Raw genomic sequence first — 13,059 nt, 5'->3', positions numbered from 1 at the left:
GGAAGTAATTTACTAAATTAACAATATCAACCTATTGTTTCAGTGATATTTTTCGCATTCAAAATGTTGTTCTTGGTGAAAGCATTATTGAACCCACTAAAGTGAAAAATATTTTATGGTATGAGAGATGAAATGGATGAAGTAAAACCTACTGATGCTACCATTATATACTTAGAAATGCCTTTGTGAGCATACTGGCTGAACTGTTTGATTTTGAATGTACATGGTGTTTTAGTGTTGTGAGGAAGATCTTTTGCAAGCACTGCCTTATTATTGATTTGTCTTCTGTACAAATATCCCAGTTTCAACATTTTGATTAGTAATTCAGCTGAGCTCAACCTTGATGACAAGGATTAGTTTCCTTGGTCACATAGAAGCAACTCCACCATGATTCCCTATCTAAGCCCTAGTTAGTGCACTTTCCCAAAAAATTGCAAAAGTAGATCATTTGCCTCGCAGTTGAATAGATTTCTCTTAAATCAAAGAATATAACTGGGAGTAAAATCACCGGAAAGTAATTGCATTTCATGTAACCATATGCAAGAGAGGAACTTGTATATTTTTCATTTTAGGAGTATATGGCTTTTGATATTCAGTATTACAGAACATATTTAGGACAGATAATAAAGACAATCTCCTGTATGGTTATCGAACAACTTAATTATGAGCATAGCCAACAAGATCAGCATTTACTGCCTGTCATTAATTGTCCTTGAAAGTGGTAGGCAGCTCCTTTCCTCAATTCCAATAGTACTATCAGATGGGAGGTTTCTGGCTTTTCACCCACCGATGATGAAAAATGAGTGGTTATCTTTCTGAGATGGAATGAAATGTGAACTGAACTTTGGCTTGGAGATAGTGGTCTTCCAGGTGCTTTTCCTTGGAGGGTGTGGGGTTGGGGAAGCATTAATGAATTTTGTATTTTGTGATGGCAGTGTGCTGGTGATGGAGGGAATAAATAACTAAGTAATATTTAAGGGTTCAAATCCCAAATGAGCAGAGGACTTTTTATTTTCTGGATGATGTCATTCTTCATTGGTAAAGTTGGAATTATTGGCATCAGGTAGGTAGAAAATGTTTCCTCGTATATCTGATCCTGCCTGCAGTTTAGGGAACAGGACAGTCATTGAAAGAGCTGGACTCAAAGGTTGCTTCCTGTGCCACATGTTAGTGAGTATAGGAAGAGAAGGATAGGTCAGATGAACGTGTGGCTGAAGGGGTGGTGCAGGGTTTTAAATTCTTGAATCAGTGAGTCTATTTCCAGGACAAGTGGGACCTGTACAGGCAGGATAGGTTGCATTTTAACCAAAGTGAAACTAACTCTTTGCTGGGACATTCGTTGGTGCTGTTGAGGAAGGTTTAACCTGAGATGACGGGAAGAGGGCTCAAAGCAGTTGTTCAGGTGGGAAGGTTCAATTATCTAGACGAGAAGTAGTCCAACTGCAGAAAACTTGAGTGCACATAGGGAATTCAAAGCTCAATTGAATTGATTTAGTACAATAAATATCACCAGTAAAGTAGATGAACTCAATGCTTTAACAAACATAAGAATCCATGATATTGCTACCATCACTGAGAGGTGGCTGAAGGACAGACAGGGCTGGCAACTCAATGTGCCAGGATTACAGAATTTTCAGGCAAGGAAGGACAGAGTAAAAGGGGAACAGGTACAGAGTTGATTCGATTTGCATTACCTGTGTACAGAGGGAGGATATTCTAAAAGGCTTGTGAAACAAGACCTTATGGGTAGAGAGTAGAAGCAAGGTGGTGGTGTCTATTAGATATAGGAGCAGAATTAGGCCACCTGGCCTGTCAAGTCTGCTCTGCCATTTCATCATGACTGATCCATTTCCCTCTCAGCCCCAATCTCCTGCCTTCTCCCCATAATCCTTCATGCCCTGACTAATCATAAACCTTTCAATCTCTGCCTTAAATATACACAATGACTTGGCTTCCAAAACTGCCCGTGGCAGTGAATTCCACAGATTCACCACTTCTGGCTGAAGAAATTACTTCTCATCTCTGTTCTAAATGGACGTCCCTCAATTCTGATGCTGTGTCCTCTGGTCCTAGACTCCCCTATCACAGGAAATATCCTTTCCACATCCATTCTATTGATGCCGTTCTTGTGTTGCTGGGACGTTATTATTGATCTTCCAATAGTCAACAGCAGATAAAGAAACAGATATGAAGGCACATATCAGAGAGATGTAATAACAATAGGTTTACTTAACTGGGGGAGTCGTAGTTTGCTTGGGCAAAAGGCTCAGAGGGAGTGGATTTTTAAGGTGTGTCTAAGGGAGCTTTTTGTAGTAGTATATTGGTAAACCAGTGAAGGAAGGAGTATTACTGAATCTTGGGAACGTAGCTGGTCAAGTGGAGGGTGTGTAAGGTAGGTGAACATTTTGGAGTTGGTGACCATAATGTCATATATTTTAAAGTTCTTATGGGAAAGTATAGGAAGGGACCAGTAATACAGATTTTCTATTTAGGTAACACTAATTTGATTAACATAGGGGAGGACTTGGCAAAGGCAGATTGGGAGCACCTACCTGCAGGTATGTTTTCATCTACACAGTGGAAGCATTCAAAGGAGAAATGGCAAGAACTAAAGATAGGCGTGTTCTTGTAAGGGTAAAAGACGGGTTAAAAAGTATAAGGAATCCTGTATTTCAGGGGATATTGAGAGTTGGGTAAAGAGAAAAATAGAAGCAAACAGGTATAGCTGATAATGGGGAAGTCTGCCAAATTCATAGAAGCGCAGGGAGGCAAAATTAAGAAGGGAATCACAAAAAATCACTGGCACTCAGGATTAAGGTAAATCAAAAGATGGTGTTTAAGTATGTTAGCGCAAAAGAGTAAATGAGAAAACGTAAGGCATCTTAGGGACAATTTTGATGTCTGAGCTATTTTCAATTTGCATAGATTTAGATCATGCATCTTATAATAAAACTTAAAGCTGTGTTGTAGTTTTAAAAAAAAAATTCCTGTATTTGAGCAAAGTTCTCAAGTTGCAGTAATATTTGAGTTTAAATCAGCTTATGATTAGTTATGTAACAAATAAAATTACTTGTATAACCTTAACACTTCTTACAAATATCCCAAAGAACTTCATAGATAATACATACTAAGTTGAATTTGTGGATCAAGGTTTGTAATTTGAATTATTTATTTGGTCAAATCATAAACATGAGTACTTCAATTATTTTCAATGTATTTCAGGAAATTATTCTTACAAAAACTTTATAACAAGAGTACATAATTGCCTTCCCTTCAGTTGTAAAGCCTTTTTCTGTATTGCTCCTGGGACTCTTAACTTTGCATGTTTCTGAGTATACATGAGGCCAACTTCTTCTCTAAAACTATTAAAGTAAAAATTTTGCAGAATCTTCCCTACACAAAGCCTGTGACCTCCACTGTTCTTGTCTGAATTAATTATAGACCAATTAATTCTGGTATAAAGCAGGAGAAGAGAACTTTAGTTTCAGACTGATGTGCAGATGTTAACATCGAGAGAGATGTATAATTTGTGATCAAATTATCTTTTATCAAATTATCAATAGATCTTTAGCTTTGTACCAAAAGAGAGGAAGCAATTGATTACCATTATGTTATGATAAATATTTATTCCACCAGACAGAAATAACTGTGTTTCCAGATGTGAGTAAAAGCCCTTCTCTGCTGATACATGGTTCATGTTGCTGTGGGGTAGGCTGAGGGCAGCAGGTCACCCATATGTTTGCCAATAAGAGCACATCTACAGGAACCTACTGTACATCTAAGAGTAAAGGGCAAACACTTATAAATATTTAAAATTAATATAAAGATATTAAACATAACCATATAAAAGTTAGACAAACACATAAAATTATGAAAGGGATAGATAAGATAGAGGCAGGAAAGTTGTTTCACTAGCAGGTGAGACTAGAACCAGGGGACGTTGCCTCAAGATTCAGGGGAGTAGATTTAGGACGGAGATGAGGAGGAACTGCTTTTCCCAGAGAGTGGTGAATCTGTGGAATTCTCCACCCAGTGAAGCAGTGGAGGCTACCTCAGTAAATACACTTAAGACAAGCTTGGATAGATTTTTACATAGTAGGGGAATTGCGGGTTATGAGGAAAAGGGAGGTAGGTGGAGATGAGTCTATGGCCAGGTCAGGTATGAACTTATTGAATGGCGGAGCAGGCTGTATGGGCCGGATGGCCTACTCCTGCTCCCATTTCTTATGTTCTTATGACAGTATATCTTTAAACCTCAACACATATTTTGTGATGTGAATCCACAGGTGAAACTTTACAAATGATACACTTGGTTTGGATTTTGAAATGACCAGTGATTTCTCACATTACTACAATTTGGGTTTTCATTTTCTAGTGAAGGTGTATTTGACATAAGGTTTCTGTAACTTCTTTATAATCTTGTCCTTATTGCACAGTTTGATAGTTCTGTGTACAATACTTTTTACACAAGAGTTTATGTCAAAAAGAGTTATCAACCCTCAATTTCTCTTGGTAGTACACATGTGAATTTGGTGATCCAGGCAGTTGGTTGCTACATTTGGGAAGTAGCACCTGGAAATACCAAACAAAAATCATCAGTTAATAATTTGCAAAGTATTACTTTTGGCAGAGTAAACCAAGGGGAGAGATTATTCTCTGTGAGATAGATTATTCTATGTGGTTGCACACTTTTATTTGTGCCAAGTCTTGTTTAAAATTTTGGTATGGATGATTCTGATCTTCATCAAGAAAGGGTAGGAGCAAAACTAAAATTAATAAGGCTGATACCAGAGGTGTTACAGCCATTAGTAAAGACCTTTTATAGGTTGGAAGTTTTTATTTCTTGGGAATGCAAGGCTCAGGAATGGTTTGCTTTTGTATTAAAAATCATGATGGGAGTTGCTAGAAGTTATGGCTCTAACTGTGAAGTCTTAAAGAAAACTAGGGTTCTTATGTCCAACATAGTCATAAATCAATTAAGATTTCCAAAGAATCTTCTTTACAAAGCACAAGTTCCAAATCACATTACAGCTTCAGTCTAAACAAGGACTATATTCCAGAGGTGAAGTGGGAGCAATTCAGTATTTATTGAGAAGCCTTGATAAAACTGAAGTCAATGGGCATGAAAGGAGCATCATCGCTTGCACTAACAAAAGTAACTGAGGTTATGCAGACATTGTAGCCCCAGGACTTCCTTGGGGCAGTTTCCTGGGCACAATCGCTTTCAATTGCTTCATTGGTCACTTTTGTTCATCGCAAGATGGGCAGTGGAGATGTATGCTTGTGAGTGCATAATACACAGTTGTATTTGCAACTCGTCAGCAAATGAAGTAGTCACAAGAACACCTGAGTGTAGCTAGACTCGGATAACATTCAGACATGGGTTAATGATGGCAATTGATATTCTGCTCATCAGAAGAGTGTCCCATGGCATTCAATAGCTTTACTATATCTCTGTGCCTCCCACCATCAACATCTTTGGGAAAGTGGAGTGCAGTTGCCATTGACTAGAAACTCAAGCATAACAATTGCAGAAATACTTCGTCTACAAGAGCAATTTGGAGACTTGGTGTAATATGGGAAGTGATCCACGTGCTGACAGCTGAATCTGTTCCATAATCTATAACATACCTGTCACAAGAATGCTGGAAAATGCTTCATTATTATGGATAAGTGCAGTTCCAAGAACACTAGGAATTTAACATAAATCAAAATAAATTGGCCCATTTGATTGGTACTCTGAACAATAATATACTGCACACAGTGACAGCTATCATCTACAAATGGCCATTTAGGGCATTCTGACCATAACTTTCAAACCCATGACCTTATCACCAGAGGAAAAGGGTTTCAGGTGCTTTAATGGCAATTTCTCAAGGGTAGTTAGCAGTGGGTAATAAATGCTGCCCTTGCCATTGCTGTTCAGACTCTAAAAATTATTAAATTTGGGGGGAAAAGTAGTACAAATTCCACATAATCAACATAGAGCATGTTGTAGGACATAAGCAATAGCAGTCAGGAGCAAGCTGGAATTGAGAAGCTTTTGTTACAAGCATGCAGAGTTTGCCTTCAGTATGACAGATCTATTACACTCATCAGTTACAGCAGTAACATGCAACAGCTGATCAGGAATTATGTGCTTGTTTTTATTTTTGTGCACTTTTTAGCCTGGGTCTTTCAGTAAGCATATTAAGAATTCATGGCAAAGGTACAAAAAAACTTTTGCAATTAATGCCTAACTAGACTAAATAGATCAAATTGGATACTCTAAATGATGTGTTGGTTCACTATTCCTGAAGTGGTATTGTGAGATCAGGGTGTATCTTACTTTGGACATTGTTGCAGTTTGTATAAATCTCAAAATCTGTTAGCAGCAATGCTGTTTAGCTATTTCTGGATCATATGTTTGTTTCCTTAATTTCTCAATTAAATATGACCAAATTATCTCATTGGAAAAATGGACATACAAGTTTTAGTAGTGCTTTACTTCAAATATAGCCACCCCTCAAATGATTATTACAAGTATCACCTCTCCAAACCCTCCAGTTTTCCCCAACTAAGTCTGTGATTTGTATTATTGTTATTTGTTTCAGAGGTAGCTGTGTGTTTTAACTTCTGTCTTGATTATTTTAAAGTCACTTCCTCTATGGAATATATTTCAGTACCTTGATGCTTTTAAAGGGTTATCTCCTTTTTCCTCTCTCTCTCGCTCTCTCTCTCTCTCTCTCTCTCTCTCTCTCTCATATCTATCATCACATCTTTCCATCTAAATTATTTCATCATTATTACATCATAAGATATAGGAGCAGGATTAGGCCATGGCCCATCAAATCTAGTATGGCTGACTTATTTCTCTCAACTCCATTCTCCTGCCTTCTCCCCATACCCCTTGAAGCCCTGACTAATCAATAACGTATCAACCTCCACTTTAAATATTCTCAGTGACTTGGCTTCCATAGCCTTCTGTGGTAATGAATTCCAGATTCATCACCCTCTGACAAAAGAACATCTTTCTCATCTCTGTTCTAAATGGGCATCCCTCTATTCTGAGGCTGTACCCTCTGGTCCTAGACTCACCCACAAAAGGAAACATATTTTCTAAACAGTCACTCTATCTGAGCTTTTCAATATTCGATAGGTTTCAATGAGATCCCTCCTCATTCTTCTATACTCCAGTGAGTACAGGCCCTGAGCCATCAAATGCTCCTCGGGCATTAACCTTTTCATTCCCAGAATCATTCTTGTGAACCTCCTCTGGACCATCTTTAATGACAGCACATCTTTTCTTAGGTAAGGGGCCCAAAACTGCTGACAATATTCCAAGCATGCAACACCTGTCCTTTGACCTCTTCCCTTGCCATGATCCACAGATCCAAATCTATTCTTCTAGGTGAAGCAGTGATATCTACCAGTGCATCGTGTTACATTTGGCTTTCAACTTGTGGTCTTCTTTGCACTTTGCAGTGCACCTGAGATCGGTCTGCAGGGGCTAACTTGAGCTTCCTGTTTCTTGCCACTTTTTAATTTCCTATCTTGTTTTCACTTTGCCCTGTCTATCTGTGTGTGACCCACACTGGCCCAATGCAATTTTGAGGAACGGCATCTTGTTTTCTGTCGAAGCATGTTGCAGTCTTCTAGACACTGTTATTGAATTTGACAACCTCTGGTAACTGACTTCCTCTTGTTTGCCATTTCCGGTGTAGGTCATCCATTGTATTATAGGCTCAGGTCTTCTCACATGGGTTTGATCTGATACTCATGCGTGACAGCCCAGTATTTTGCATATTCTAACTCTGTCTGCACCCTCCGGCCAGACAGTTTATTCCTTTGCATCTCTATCCCAGATATTCTTTTGTCCTATCTATCCCTCCCTCCACCTTCTCTGCAACTTAAAGTAACTTGATTTTCTCTTTCTTAGTTCTTCCAGAGGATTTCTGACCCAAAGCATTAATTCTATTTCTCTTATCACAGATGCTGCCTGACCTGCTGTGTTTTCAGCATTTTGTTTTCATTTCAGATTATCTAGTATCTACATTTTGTAATTAACCATTCTTAACCTTTCCTTAAAAAAAAATCAAAATTGAACATACAAATTATATCAATTTAATTGTTTATAAAAATAAATTTGGAAACAAAGCATTTGCTGGAATAATCTGTATGATTAAGATCATTTGATTGAATCTACTGCTGTGCTCTTACTCAGGAATGCGAGAAAAGCATCATGGTACAATACCCTATTTACATTGCATTTTTAAAGTATTAAATTACTAGCATTGTTGTCTGTGATTATTTAAATTTCAGAAATGCCTGATCTAGTGTGCTTTTGTCCATATTTCTATTTTTTTTATAAACAAACCATATGATTGGACAGGCAAGTTTTAAGAAAGTTCAGTTTTATATCCCCAATTTATATTATTCTTTAAATGGCTGTCTAATCTATCTACCTAAGTTGCTTCAACTTGTGTTGTTTTCAAATAACTACATGTCTGAGACCTGTTCTGTGCATCTCCTATGCCTTTCCACTGGCTTGTTGGCTTCCTCGCAAACAATGGCATTTGAATTGATCGGAACCAGGTTTACTATCACTGGTATACGTGGTAAAATATGTTGTCTTGTGGCAGCATTGCATTGTAAGGCATAACAATAAAAAATATAAATTACAATAAGATGTGTAAGTAGTGCAAAAACAGAGCTAAAAATAGTGAGGTAGTGTTCATGGATTCATTGTCCAGTCACAAATCTGTGACAGTGGGGAAGAAGCTGTTCTTAAAGCATTGAGTTTGTGTCTTCAGGCTCCTGGACTTTGGTAGCAATGAGAAGAGGGCATGTCCTGGGTGATGAGGGTCATTAATGATAGTTGCCACCTTTTTGAGGCATCGCATTTTGAAGATGTCCTTAATGCTGGAGAGGCTAGTGCCCACGATGGAGCTGGTTGAGTTTGCAACCTCCTGCAGCTTTTTCCAGTCCTGTGCAGTGGCCTCTCTACCAGATGGTGAGGCAAACAGTTAGAATGCTCTCCAGGTACAACCGTTGAAATTTGCAAAAGTCTTCGGTGACATACCAATGCTCCTGAAACTCACAATGAAATGTAGCCACTGACTTGCCTCTTTTGTAATTACGTCAAAATATCAGGCCCAGGATAGATGTACACCCAGGAACTTGAAGCAGTTCACCCTTTCCACTGCTGGTCCCTTGATGAGGACTGGTGTGTGTTCCCTTAACTTCCTATTTCAGAAGTCCACAATCAACCCTTTGGTCTCACTGATAGTGAGTGCAAGGTTGTTGCAACACCACTCAACCAGGTGATCAGTCTCACTCCTTTTTGCCCCCTCGTCACTTTCTGAAATTCAGCTAACAACAGATGTGTCATCAGCAAATTTATAAGTGGTGTTTGAGCTATGCCTAGTCACACCAGCATGAGTGAAGAGAGAGTAGAGCAGTGGGCTAAGCATGCATCCTTAAGGTGCACCTGCGTAGATTGTTAGTGAAGAGGAAATGTTATTTCAAATCTGCACTGACAGTGGTCTCCTGATGAGGAAATCAGGATCCTGTTGCAGAGGGAGATACAAGGGCCCTGGTTTTGGAGCTTGTTGATTTGTACTGAGCTGGAATCAATAAACAGCAGCCTGACAAGGTAGTGCTATTGTCCAGGTGATCCAAGGCCAGTGGAGAGCTCGTGAGATAGCATCCTCTGTAGATGTAATTGCAGTGGGTCCAGGTCCTTTCTTAGGCAGGAGTTGATCCTGGCCATGACCAACCTCTCAAAGCTCTTCATCACAGTGTATGTGCATGTATCTGGACAATCATATTTTGAGGCAGTTCACCATTCTCTTCTTGGGTACTGGTATGACTATTGCCCCTTTGAAGCAGGTAACTTCCGAATCCAACAGTGAGAGATTGAAGATGTCTTTGGACACTCCCACCAGTTGGTTGGCACAGGTTTTCAGCACCGTACCAGGTACACTATCAGGGCCTGATTTCTTGCAAGGTTTCACGCTCATCTAAGATAGAAATTACAGGGTCACCAGATGCTGCAGGAATTCACACAGGTGTAGTTTAATTCTCCCTTTCAAAGCATGCACGAAAGATGAATAGCTCATCTGGGAGTGAGCATCACCACCATTCATGATGTTAGGTTTCACTTTGTAGGAAGCAATGGCCTGCAAACCCAGCCAGTGCTGACGTGCATCCGATTCCATCTCTAACTTCAATTGCAATTGTTCTTTTACTCTTAAAATAACCTTTTGTAGGTCGTACTTGGATTTCTTGAATAGTTCTAGATTGCCAGTCTTGAATGACACAGATCTAGCCCTTAGCAGACTACAGAACCCCGGTTCATCCGCAGATTTTGGTTTGCGTATCTCTGGTATGTTTTTGAAGGCATACCCTCATTCACACAGGTCTTGATGAAGTCGGTGACAACTGTGGTGTATTCATTCAGATTCGAAGATGAATCCCTGAATATTGTGCAGTCCACTGACTTAAAGCAATTATGAAAGGTCTCCTCCGTCTCCTTTGGCCATATCTTCTTGGTCTTTACCACTGAATCTGCAGTCTTTAGTCTCTGTTGATATGCCAGGAGTAGAAGTACAGCCAGGTGATCAGACTTACCAAAGTGCGAGCATGGAATGGCATGGTAAGCATTCATGGTGGGGTGTAACCATGGTCAAGTGTGTTGACTCCTCTGGTTCCACAGATAAAATGTTGTTTGTAATTGGTTAGAGACTTCTTCCAGCTGGCCTGGTTGAAGTTCCCCTGCAATGATGGGGAATGACGGGGTACACTGTTTTGTGATTGCTGATCACGGTGCTCAGCTCATCCGTACCTGCCTGATGTTGGCCTGAGGATGGAATGTAGAAGGCTATCAGGACAATGGCGGAAAACTCCCTTGGCAGATAAAATGGATGACACATGACCACCAGATGTTCCAAGTCGGGTGAGCGGGACTGAGACAGAACCATCATGTCTGTGCACTGCAATGAGTTCATCATAAAGCAAAATCCCCTTTCCTCTACCTTGAAAAATTCAACTGACCTGTCTTTACAGTGAATGCTGAAGCCATCACTGCATCCAAAGTGGTGGGGATTAGCCACATTTCCATGAAACTAAGTACACATCAGTTCCTGATGCCCCTGAGGTACTGTAATCTTGTTCTGAGGTCTTCATTTTTATTTTCCAAAGACTGTACATTTGCCAGCAAGATAGCTGGAAGTGCAGGTCCAAGGCCTCTGTGTTTCAATCGTACCTGTAGCCCAGTGCACCTTCACCACTTCAGTTCTCTTAAAGGGTCACTACCACACTCATGATCTGAGTCTGCATCTGCGGTCTATCAGTCTTTGACAGACTGAAGTATCTGTGGCTCTGACTCTGAATTTCAGCTGTAGTAGTCTTAAATGGGAATACTTGACAATTGACATCAATCAATGAGCTGCACTCGAAAGAGTTGCTAGATGTAGAACCATCTTGAGAACAGGAATATTTGCACATGTACACTGGAATATTCAGAAAGTATTTTTAATTCAGTTGCTATCAAAACTTGATCATTCTCAAGACTTAGTTTTAAAAAAAATCATTTACCTACTTTGACTCCACCTAAGAATTCATGGGTTTAATTGTTTCATTGTAAGAAAAATGTTCAGTTAAAACTTGAAAAAGTTGAGCTCGAAATTGGTTTGTAAGTGTAATAAAACATCCCTGTAGGCTTATCTCTTTTGGCAGAATTTCAACCAGCATCTCACAGCAGTGTGCATAGAATAAATTTCACCAGCTTTGCCTCACAGCACCAGTGACCCAGGTTCAGTCTGTGTGGAGTAAGCATTTTTCCCTTGTATTGCATGGATTTTCTCTAAGGGCTCCAATTTTGCTTTCATATTTCAAAGACCTATTGCATAGTAGCTTAATTGTCCACTGCAAATTACTCCTAATGTAGGCGAGAGGTAGAATCCGGAGGGAATTGATTGGATCGTGAGGATAAGGGGTTGCAGGGAAATTGGTGGGAAAAGGGATTGCTTTTGAGAGCCCTGCGTAAACTCAGTGGGCTAAAATAGACTTTTTCTGTGTCATAAATATGGAACTATGCTGCTTTTGACTTTTAAAGTTCACACAACATTTACCTTAAACATCCAGAATTTAATACAATATTTAAAAGTGTAAATATAATTTTAACTTCAGTGTAGACGACATCCTCATTGAGTAAGTCAATGAGTGGAGTCCTTTTATGCAACTACTGTCAATTATTTTGTGTCTGAGATTACTAAAATCTTACATTATATTGTGAACTTATTTTCCTTTCCTCTGCTTTTTCACAAGGACAGTTTCAGGCCCTGTGTTCTGACTTAGTGCAGATAAAATAATTGCTCCTTACACTGTCTTCTGCAGCCAGTGGATTTCCTTCATCTCCTCCTGTCAATTCACTGTGCAAAACCTAACTAATCATCACCTGGATGATTATCGTCTGTTTAAGACCCCTTTTAACATTTTCAGGAATACTGCATCATCCCTATTGTGAATACAGGGAAGCCCTGAAAATTCCTCACGTGCTTTGTACTTTTGTGTACTCAGTCATGCCTTCCTGGGTACAGCTCATTACGGACCCCCAGTTACCTTGCCCTCTTCCTAACTGTCACAAACTTAGGGAGTTAGTACTTTTGAACAGAAGCTTGTGCCCATGCCCCATTCAGGATATTAAAAGGGCAACTTGTATGTTGCAGGAATTTTCATTTTCATATGTGTTTTATCATTATTGTTGTTCTATTTTATGGGCCAGTGTTTGAAAGGTTCACCTTAAACCTATATTCTTGAGCATAGGAACTAGGGGAGCAACCCAAATTAATATATTACTATCTTAACAGCAGATTCAAACACTTAAATCACAGATTTTCTCTTTTTTTTAAAAAAAAGAACTTATCTCAATGACACGAGGAAGTTATTTCGTTTATCCCTACAATGGTCCTTGAAAACTGGTTCCTACTTTGTACATGGAGGTCTGCCAAATATCAGCATGTCATATTATCAAATGTTTTGTACACTCCTATAGAAATTACTTTCCACATTCTGCAT

General features: G+C 39.3%; 1 protein-coding gene across 4 annotated transcripts in view; it reads left to right on the top strand.

The window, feature by feature from the left end:
- Positions 1–13,059, top strand: part of LOC132394116 (dual specificity protein phosphatase CDC14A-like) — a 90,263-nt gene that overhangs the window by 61,691 nt on the left and 15,513 nt on the right. The gene's annotated exons all lie outside the window — the stretch shown is intronic.

This window comes from Hypanus sabinus, chromosome 5, assembly GCF_030144855.1.
Source record: "Hypanus sabinus isolate sHypSab1 chromosome 5, sHypSab1.hap1, whole genome shotgun sequence".
NCBI lineage: Eukaryota > Metazoa > Chordata > Chondrichthyes > Myliobatiformes > Dasyatidae > Hypanus > Hypanus sabinus.
Note: the sequence above shows the minus strand (reverse complement) of the source record. Positions and strands in the feature narration are given on the sequence as shown.